This window comes from Jaculus jaculus, unplaced genomic scaffold (assembly GCF_020740685.1).
Source record: "Jaculus jaculus isolate mJacJac1 unplaced genomic scaffold, mJacJac1.mat.Y.cur mat_scaffold_35_1_3033546_arrow_ctg1, whole genome shotgun sequence".
Lineage (NCBI taxonomy): Eukaryota > Metazoa > Chordata > Mammalia > Rodentia > Dipodidae > Jaculus > Jaculus jaculus.
The window spans coordinates 1,447,759-1,459,477 of NW_025423491.1; the positions used below are offsets into that span (position 1 = coordinate 1,447,759).

The 11,719-nt window shown below is 41.1% G+C and overlaps 1 pseudogene; it reads left to right on the forward strand.

Annotated features, from left to right (window-relative positions):
- LOC123457298 overlaps positions 1-11,705 on the forward strand; it is a 63,625-nt pseudogene extending 51,920 nt beyond the window's left edge.
- The last annotated feature ends 14 nt before the right edge of the window (positions 11,706-11,719 follow it).

Sequence of the window (11,719 nt, forward strand, 5' to 3'; positions counted from 1 at the left end):
AATTATTAGTGCCCTCCTTACTTCCTGTAAGAACTCTCCTTATCACCAGTAGGGACTTTAGTAACATTGCAGTTGGAAAGCCAACCCCAGATAGCACCAAGCCCACTAGAGAAATCCATTCTTACAATTCTGTTTCTCTAGAACCACTTCTGGTACCAAAATCTGTATTAGTCAGGGTTCTCTGGAGGAACCGAACTGCTAGAATGAATTATATTAAAAAGGGAATTTATTGGATTATTTTACAGTAGTCCAATAGCAATTGCAGGCCTGAGAATCAAGGAACTCAGTAGCTACTCAGACCACGTGATAAGATGGCTCAGAAGTCCCAATTCAACACTGAAGGCCTGGAGGCTTCCTGAGCAGCCACTGGTTTTAAAGCCATTCAAGTCTTCAGTTGATGCTATTCTTCAGCCCATGCTGGTCTTCAATCCACACTGGAAGGCTGCAAGCAGATCTGGCAGCCAAGTGGAAGTAAGGAAGGGGCTCTTTCAACCCAGAGCTTCCTTATATAAAATCCCTCTCTGAGAGGGGCATCCTGCTCTGGGGGGAGAAGGACTTCCTCCTTCAGTTACTCCTTGGAAGCAACCTTGGAGACCCACCCAAAAGATATTTCTGTGGATTACTAAACAGATCAAGTTGAGAACACCTTCACTATCACAGAGGGTACTTAGACTGCTGTTCAACTCAAGGGAGCACAGTGTGTCTGACAGACCTTTGCTTACCCATCATATCTGGTACACGTGCCATACCTGAGAACATTCAGCCAGTCCTTTGTCTCTGTGAAGCTCCTAAAAACTTTCCCCACGACCTCAGTATCTGGTGAGTGAGATGCACCTGAGAGACTTATGTCTATGTTCTGTAGACAGGAGTACAGAGAACCATCTCCCTTCCCTTCATATCTGGGGACCTAGTGTACACAATGGCCTTTGGTCTTCCTTCATCTCTAAGATATTCTTGAGCCTCAGAGGCTTAAGAATGCTCTTCATCTCAGATAGACTAGTTGTTACTGACAGGCTGGCATGGCCTTTATTTCCATACATCCCTGAGAACCCAAGGGTACTTGGCTCTGATAAGCTAAGTTCAATTTATTCTTTGTTCCCTCTTCCTGGGGATTTCTGATGATCATTTAAAGCTCTTATTTTTAAATAAGGGTGAATTAATATGGAAAAAAACAAGTCAATTCAATGAAAATTCAATGAACATCCCAGGTCCAGAAGTGTAAGGTGAAATATAAGATGAAACATTTTAAAACAATATAAAAACCTCTAAAAATACATTCGGTGTAATGATCTCCAATAAAATTGAAGTTTAGTAAATTCCACTACAAAATAATGAAGAAAAACTAAATGAAAATTCTGGAAATAGAAAGATTATCTTAAAAAATTGTCATTTGATAATATCTGAGGTGAAATAAAGGGAGGAGAGAATTATGAGATTATTCCAGTATGGAGGAAAACAAATAATAGGAACATGTTTGGGATTTTCAAAATATTTGAGACCCTATGAAATGACAAAATTTAAGAATCATGATCATAAAAAATGGTAGTGAATTGTATTCTATTCTAAAGGCATAAAAATGAATTCAATGAAATATTACTAAAAATTATGTAAATTTGATAAGCAGATGCCAATCCATCTATTTAAGGTATTTGGAATATTAAACAGAAATGACTGTAAAAGTACTTTCACTCCAGATATGACAATTAGGCCACTAACTATAGAACACAAAGAAAAAAAACATTAACACAGTAGGAGAGAAACACTAAATCATAGTTAAAGGCAGTTCCTTCAGAAGCATACCAAACGTTTTATTTTTTTAATTTTTATTTATTTATTTGATAGTGACAGACAGAGAGAGAAAGAGGCAGTTGGAAAGAGAGAGAGAAAGAATGGGCATGCTAGGGCATCCAGCCTCTGCAAACGAACTCCAGGGAAAGAAATCCTGTAACAAAGACTGGGACAGGTGATAATGATTGAAGAAATTTCTCTTCTGACCTCCACATGCATGCTGTCATGTTTTGGCATACACACACACACACACACACACACACACAGAGAGAGAGAGAGAGAGAGAGAGAGAGACTATAAAGAGAGAAAAAGGCAGAAGTGCTTGGAATGATATAAATCAAGATCTGAAAGAAAAAATCTCACAGCAAAAAATCCTATATAGAGCAAAGTCATCTACCTTTGTTGAAGATAGAGAAATCTTATCATAATAAAAAAACTAACTAAATAATAAACACTAAGCTAGATCGTATAGGACACTAAAAGTAATCTGTGGACAGAAAAGGAAGACAACCTTATCCTTGAGGCCATAGGGTACAATTAAATTAAAGAATAACTGATAATAAGAAGAGGAATAGAAATACCAAAAACTGACTTCTGGTCAAGATGATAACTGCCTAACTGCCCTGCACCTCTCTGGGAAAGAAAGGCAAGACATTAAGAGTTCACTGGGTCTCTTAGAGTAGAGCAATCTCTAATAGATCACTATTGGGAGGGCACAGAAGGGGAAGAAAGGGAATCAGCTGATTCCCTCATTCTTAAGTCACCAGTCCGCCAACCACCACAAGCAGCCACCATAGCCATAGTCTCAGCCGCAGGATATCCCCACACTTACTACAGGAAAAGGGATCCAGGCCAGCAAAGTTCTACTGATCTCACTGCTCAGGGGTGATCACCTTGCTACTTCTGCTCACATATGACCTCAGACAGGCTCCGCCTGCTGGCCTGTGCAAGCTCATACTCAATCCGTCCATCTGCCCACCATGCCATCCCGCACACCAGTCCATGCAAGCTCAGCCTGCTCTGCCCATTTGCCCACTTGCTGCTCTAGCTGCCACCACCCCCCATCCATGCATGAGCTCAGGCCCATTTCACCTGCCCACACATGAGCTCAGGCTTGCTCTGTACATCTGTCCATGCCAGCTCAGGCCCAATCACCCATCTGCAGCACTGCCTGCACACACATCTGCCTGCCTCTGGCAGCCTGTCACACGAGAGCACATTCTGCTTGTTGGCCTTCTGCAAGAGAGCTCAGGCTGCTTCAGCGGCCTACCATGAGAGCTCAGTCTGCTCCTACAGCCCAAAATGCATGAGGTCAGGTTGATCAGCCCACACACGTGTGAGCTCAGGATAACTCTGCCTGTCTGATTGTCCACCTGCTAGCTAAGACCAGCTCCCTCAAGACGCACTACTTTCCTGCCCATCAAGGTGACTGTCCTACTTTCTCTGCCCATACACTGTAATGGGCAGGCCACAGAGTAAAAGAAGTAACATCAAAAATAAAATGCAAGTAAACCCAGTAAGATCACCCAGTCCTACAATGAATGTCTCTAAGGAAAACATAAAAGAGACTTTAGGACCAGAACACCAAAATGAAGCTATGAGCAATGCAACCCTGATCAAGCTACTGGTAGAACTTGCAGAAAAGCAAAAAAGGAAGGATAATCATGTGGATGCTGGCATTACTAGACTAGTCCTAATAGGTAAGAAGATGAAAGGTGTTCACAGTTAAGAGCTATTAAGGAGAGTGGGAAAAAAGAGGACCTATAAAATCAGCTGGCAATGCTAAATGAAGACTTAAAGAAATACAAAAATGAATTCCAAGATGCATCAAGAAAACCAGAAAATGATGTGAAAAGGGAGCTTAACTGAGGGTTGGAAACTATACATAGGAAAGTAATAGAAAATGCAGATTTAATTGACCAAGCCCAAAATTCTTTAGAAGCTCTTATGACTAGAATCATCCATGTGGAGGATAGAAACTCTGAACTAGAAAACAAGGCAGATGAAACAGTTTGAGAGTTCAAACATTTCAATAAGTCCAAGAACTTCTGTGAATAGAATATGAGGGAATTGTGGGATAACCTTAAGCATCCTAAGATCTGGATCATGGGAATACAAGAAAGGAAAGAAATTCATAACAAAGGCATGGAGAAGCTATTTAACAAAATAATAGAAGAAAAATTTCCCACTCTCTCAAAAGAAAGGCCCATTGAGAAACAAGAAGATATAAGAACTCCGAACAGATTGCTCCAATGGAGAAACTCTCCAAGACATATTGTCATTAAAACTCTAGACATTGACACCAAAAAGAAAATTCTAAAAGCAGGTAGGGAAAAACAGCACATCCCTTTTAAAGGTAACCCCATCAGAATTACTTCAGACTTCTCAATGGAAACCCATAAAACAAGAAAGGCCTGTAATGGAACACTGAAAAGTCTAAGAACCTATGACTTCCAATACAAACTACTTTACCCAGCAAAAGTGTCACTCATAATAGATGGTGAAAGAAAAACTTTCCATGACAAAACTCAGCTTTACAAATATATGAACACTAAACCAAACATTAAGAGAGTACTTAAGGAAATTCTCCACACAGATAAATCAAATATTCAAACTCAAATGCCTACAAAAAGGAGAATACAACAACCAAACTCAGGAAAGTCACAAAATACTTCAGTCCATGGAAACATCAAACCACATATATTAACACATTATGGCAGGGATCAAATCAAACCTCACAACCATTACCCTAAATAGTCATGACCTTAAAACACCCATCAAGAGACACAAGCTAACAGGATGGATCAGAAAATTAGCCCCATCAATCTGTTGCCTCCAAAAAACCCACCTTGCCACTAAAGACAGACACCTCCTTAGGGTGAAAGGGTGGAAAAAAAGATCCCAAGCAAATGGGAATAAGAAACAAGTAGGGGTAACTACACTAATATCAGATAAAATAGACTTTAAACCAAAGTAATAAAAAAAAGACAAAGAATACCACTTCCTACTTATCAAGGGAACAATCCATCAGAGGATATCACAATCATAAGTCAGTATGCCCCAAACACAGGGGCACCACAGTTCATAAAACAAACCCTTCTTCACAATAAAACAGATATAACCACCAACACCATTATAGTTGGGGACTTCAATACACCATTATCAGTAATAGATAGATCATCGAAACAGAAACTCAACAGGGAAGTAAGAGAACTTGACAAAACCATGGATAACTTAGACCTAATGGACATCTACAGAACATTCCATGCCAAATCCACAAACTATGCATTCTTCTCAGCAGCCCATGGAACATTCTCTAAAATAGATCATAAACTGGGTCCCGAAGCCTGCCTCCATATATTCAGGTAAATTGACATATTTCCCTGCATGATATCTGATCACAATGCTATATTGCTAGAAATTAGCAACAAAAGACCCACCAAGAATCCCAAAAGCACCTGGAAACTCAAGAGCACTCTTTTATACAATAAATGGGGAGTAGACAAAATAAAAAATGAAACTGCAAAATTTCTAGAAATGGATGAAAATAAGAATGCATAGTACCAAAATTTATGGGACTCAATGAAGGCAGTACTCAGGGGAAAATTCATAGCACAAAATTCCTTCATAACAAAGACAGAGAGATTACAAATCAATAGCCTAACCATCCTCCTAATGGCACTAGAAAAGCAAGAAGAATCCAACCCAAACAGCTCCAGACTGAAAGAAGTAATTAAGATCAGAGCAGAAATTAATGAATTGGAAACTAAGAAAGCAATTAAGAAAATTGACAAAACAAAGAGCTGCTTCTTTGAACAAATAAACAGATTGACAAACCCCTGGCCAATTTGATCAAGCCAAAAAGAGACACTTCAAATTAACAAAATTCAAAATGAAAAAGGAGAGATCACAACAGACATAAATGAAATTGGAAGAATCATCAGGAGTTATTTCAAAAAGCTCAACTCCACAAAACTGGATAATGTGGAGGAGATGGATAAATTCCTAGACACATACCATTTATCAAAGCTATACTCACAGTAGATTAACTTCCTAAACAAACCTATCACACCCATTGAGATTGAAAAAGTAATAATAATAATAAAAAACTTCCCCCAAAAAATGAGTCTAGGACCAGACAGCTTCTCAGCTTAATTTTCTCAAACCTTCATGGAACAACTCAAACCAATCTTCCTGAAACTGTGCCACAGAATTGGAGAACAGGGAAAGCCTCCCAACTCCTTTTATGAAGCCAGTATCACCCTAATTCCAAACACAGGCAGAGATGCAACAAGCAAAGAAAACTATTGGCCTATTTCCCTGATGAACTTGATGCAAAGATGCAGAACAAAATCCTTGCAAACTGAATCCAAGAACATATGAAAAGCATTATCTAACTTGATCAAGAGGAATTCATCCAAGGAATGCAGGGGTGCTTCAACATATGAAAATCTGTCAATGAAATACACCACATAAACACTAAACCATATAAACACTCCATATAAACACAAAAACCACATGATTATTTCAATAGATGCAGAGAAGGCCTTTGACAAAAATCACTTCATGATCAAAACATAGGAGAGAATTGGAATCGTTGGTTCATATCGTAACATAATAAAGGCTATATACAAAGCTCCTAAATCACAAATAATACTTAATGGAGAGAGACTTGAGGAATTCCCATTGAGATGAGGAACAAGAAAGGGATGTCATCTGTCACTTCTGCTCTTCAATATGGTACTAGAAGTCCTAGCTCAAGCAATAAGACAGGAGAAATAAATAAAAGGGATACAATTTGAAAGGAAGAAGTTAAGTTAGCTCTATTCTCAGATGACAGTATTGTATACATAACAGACCCAAGAGACTCCATCCCCAAACTCCTTTAGCAAAGTAGCAGGATACCAAATGAATGCACAAAAATCAGTAGCCTTTCTATGTGCAAAAGACAAAGATACCGAGAAAGAAACAAGGGACATGGTCCCATTTTCAATAGCAACAACAACAAATAAAAACCTTGGAATGATGTTAACCAAGGAAGTGAAAGATCTGTACAATAAAAACATAAAATTCCTCAAAAAAGAGATTAAGGAGGACTTGAGAAATTGGAAAGAACTCCTCTGGTCCTGGATAGGCAGAATTAACATTCTGAAAATTGCCATCCTACCAAAGGCAATGTACAGATTTAATACAACTCCAATTAAAATCCCAAAATTGCTCTTCACAGAAATAGAAAAAAAAAATCACAAAATTCATATGGAAAGGCAGAGGGCCTCAGATACCCAAGCATATCCTCAGCAAAAGAAATATCTCTGGTGGCATGACCATACCTGATCTAAAGCTATATTACAAAGCCATAGTAATGAAAACAGCATGCTGCTGGCATAAAAACAGGAGTATAGACCAATGGAAAAGAATGTAGTACCCAGACTTTGGGTCAAGCAACTATAGCTACTTGATATTTGACAAACACCCTAACAATATAGGTGGAGAAAAACCATCTTCAACAAATGGTGATGGACAAAGTGCATAATCATATGCAAGAAATTGAAACTTGCTCCACACATCTCACCATGCACAACACTCAAGTCGAAATGGATGAAAGACCTCAAAATAAGACTAGAAATTTGCCTACTATTGGAAAAAAATATAGGAGGAACTTACTTATCGGAATGGAAAAAGACTTCCTGAACAAAACCCCAGTAGCACAGGATCTTAAACAATCACTCAACCAATGACATAACATGAAGCTGAAGAGTTTCTTCACAGACCAACATACAATAAGCAAAGCCAATAGATTACCCACAGAATGGGAGAAAATATTTGCTGAATATCCAACTGGTAGAGGCCTAATCTCTAGAATCTACAAAGAACTCCCAAACCTAAACAATAAAAAGTCAAACAACCCACTCACAAAATGGGGCAAAGAGCTGGACAGGCAGTTCACAAAGGAAGAAACACAAATGGCAAACATACACTTATAAAAATGTTCATCATGGCTAATCATCAGGGAAATGCAAATTAAGTATTTTTTAAATTTTTTTGTTCATATTTATTTATTTATTTGAGAGCAACAGAGAGAGAAAGGGGCAGATAGAGAGAGAGAGAATGGGCGCACCGGGGCTTACAGCCACTGCAAACAAACTCCAGACATGTGTACCCCCTTGTGCATCTGGTAAACATGGGTCCTGAGGAATCAAGACTCAAACCGGGGTCCTTAGGCTTCACAGGCAAGCACTTAACTGCTAAGCCATCTCTCCAGCCCAGAAACGCAAATTAAAACAACTATGAGATTCCATCTTACCACAGTAAGGTTATCAAATATCAAAAAATCAAATGAAAATAAATGCTGGCAAGGACGTGGAGAAAATCCACTGTTGGTGGGAATGTAAGATGGTACAATCACTTTGGAAAGCAATATGGAGACTCCTAAAAAAGCTGACTATATAGTTACCAAGAGACATAGTTATTCCTTACTGGGCATGTACCCTAAAACATTCAAGCCTCAGTCCAGAGAGATTTGCTCAACCATGTTTATAGTGGCTCAATTTGTAATACCTAAGAGCTGGAATCAACCAAGATGTCCATCACTAGATGAATGGATAACTAAGATGTAGTATATCTATACAATGGGATTCTGAACAGCAGTAAGAAAAAGCAACACAATGAAATTTGAAGAAAAATGGTTGAAACTGGAACAGATCATTCTCAGTGAACTCACGCAATCACAGAAAGATAATTGCCACATAGCACTATAGCACCTAACCTGAATCTACCCAAAATTCCAACATACCTAGCAAGCATCTGAAGGACCTGATAATAGGGTGGGTTGGGATGTTGGGGGGGGGGAAGGAGGGGATTAGAGACACATCTGGACCCAAACAGCAATGGTACCATAAAATTCTATATCCTAAAAGGCAGACCAAAGGTTGAACCTTCATCAGGCCCTTAGAAGTAACACCTGAGTCTCAAGGCACTGGAGAGGGTACAATGAAGACTGACCTTAATCTTCTACAGGTTCTCCCTCCCTCCCTCCCTCCCTCCCTCCCTCCCTCTCTCTCTCTCTCTCTCTCTCTCTCTCTCTCTCTCTCTGTCTCTCCCCATCTTCTCTCTAACTGTTTTACATTATTTATCCGTTTCTTCCTTCTCTTTGTGGGCACTGATCTGTAACTCCCAGTACCAGCAGGTGGCTGTCATCCACAATGAGCTTTTGATGAGAGAGACCTACAAGTTTTCCTAAAAAATGAAAAATTTCTTTCAGAGTACTTGATGACCCACCAAAGGTTAGTGGTATGACCCTACTACTGAAGGCACCATATGCGGTTGATGCATAACATGAAATGACATGGCTGGAAGCTGGAAGAGAGTCAGTTCCCAGTCAGTGTATCTAGTGCGAGAAGGTGATACATTGGCAAGTGGGAAAAAGTGACCAATATCTATCCAAGCAACTCATGGTCTAACCTACTTAGCAGCAAACAACCTGTTTTGATGTTCACACAAGTGCAATAGTGGCACACAGCCATGGTGGGAAACCAGCTGCTCTTGATCTGGCTAACTGGTCCACTCAGTGGAACAAAACCCATATCTGGAGCTGGGAAACAAGTCAGAACCATATTCAAAAATGAGCCTACTCTCTATTATCAAGCTACACCAGTTGTGCGCTACAAGAGAGCCTACACCTATTAAATTCTCTCTTAAAAAAATAACGGTTATCTAATTTATCTGGTGCTAACTTTCCTATCCTTTGGAGGATTTGCTTCTCTTTTTCCAATAGATGCAGATCCTAAGGAGAGAACCACCCCATCAGACCTCAAAAGGGCCCCAGCTGAAACTAAGAATAATTGATAAAACAATAAAGGGTGCTGTTTTCTGGGTGAACCTGCTACCAGCACAAGGGTGAAGGAGATTGACAAAGAGAACAATCAACTCCTACCAAATCAGAGACCCTGAGCCTCAGAGGCCCCCAACACCTCATCACTGAAGCAGACCTAAAATTAACCCAACTTGGATCAGGGAAATTTGTGAAAGAGGGGGAAGAAAGAATGTGAGAGCCACACATTGGGGCATGATATGCAGAGACATTTCCTCCTACCTATAACTGAGGGCTAATTCCACAATGCATGACTCATATACCTCAACAAGGAGGGGCTGGAGGAGGAGGGAGGACAGGGAAGACTAACAATTGTACCAACTTGACTGTATTCACTGAGTACAAAACTAAAAATTAATAAACAAACAAAGAAAAAAGAAATAAAAACTCAAAAATAAAAACAATGGCAGGAAAATACATGTCTTTCAATATTAAGTATAAATATAAATCATTTTAATTCCTCTTTCAAAAGCAACTCAGTAGGGATTTAGGGATTACTCACTTGTTAAGACACTTATGTGCAAAGCCTAATGATCCAGGTTCAGTTAATTGCCAATAATCCACCAAAATCCAGAATCACAAAGTGGCACATGTATCAGGAGTTGATGGCAGTGGCTGGAAGAGATGGTGTGTACACTCATATTCATTCATATCCTCTCTTTCCCCCTCCTTGTAAATTAAAGCAGAAAGACATACAGTACCTAATCTAATTACAATGCACATCCTATCTGTTGTTTCCAAAAGTCTCTCAGCAACATAATCATAAATTCTTCTTTTCTGTAAATGCATGGGAAAACATTTATAAATAAATGGAGCTAGGAAATAGGCCAATATTCCTGTTCTACTAGTTGACACAATCAACTGTAACTCAAAACTAATCACCAGAAACAAAGTGCAAGAGATAAGAATAGAAATGTGTAGGAGAAGTTCGATCGGTAGCGGGAGCGGAGAACGGACCCCAGAGAGCCCTGAGCAGCCCCATCGCGCCGCCGGCCTAGTTACCATCACACCCTGGGAGGAGCCGCAGCTGCTGCAGCTGCCGCAGTCACCATCACCAAGACGGTGAGCAGCGAGGCCGAGACCCAGCAGCCGCCCGCCGCCCCGCCGCCCCCGCCCTCAGCGCCGCTGACACCAAGCCGGGCACCACGGGCAGCGGCGCAGGGAGCGGCGGCCCGGGCGGCCTCACATCGGCGGCGCCTGCCGGCGGGGACAAGAAGGTCATGGGGACAAGAAGGTCATCGCAACGAAGGTTTTGGGAACAGTAAAATGGTTCAGTGTAAGGAATGGATATGGTTTCATCCACAGGAATGACACCAAGGAAGATGTATTTGTACACCAGACTGCCATAAAGAAGAGTAACCCGGGGAATCACCTTCGCAGTGCAGGAGATGGAGAGACTGTGGAGTTGGATGTTGTTGAAGGAGAAAAGGGTGCTGAGGCAGCAAATGCTGCAGGCCCTGGTGGAGTTCCAGTCCAAGGCAGTAAATATGCAGCAGACCGTAACCATTATAGACGCTGTCCACGTCGTAGGGTCCTCCACGCAATCACCAGCAGAATTACCGGAATAGTGAGAGTGGGGAAAAGAATGAAGGATGGAGAGCGCTCCTGGAGGACAGGCCCAACAACGCCGACCCTACCGCAGGCGAAGGTTCCCATCTTACTACATGAGGAGGCCCTATGGGCGTCAACCACAGTATTCCAACCCTCCTGTACAGGGAGAAGTGATGGAGGGTGCTGACAACCAGGGTGCAGGAGAGCAAGGTGGACCAGAGACAGAATATGTATCAGGGTTATAGACCACGATTCCGCAGGGGTCCTCCTCGCCAAAGACAGCCCAGAGAGGATGGCAATGAAGAGGACAAGGAAAAGCAAGGATATGACACCGAAGGTCAGCAGCCAGCTCAACGTCGGTTACCACCGCAACTTCAATTACCGACGCAGACGCCCAGAGAACCCTAAACCACAAGAGGGCAAAGAGACAAAAGCAGCCGATCCGCCAGCTGAAAATTCGTCCGCTCCCAAGGCTGAGCAGCGCGGGGCTGAGTAAATTCCGGCTTACCA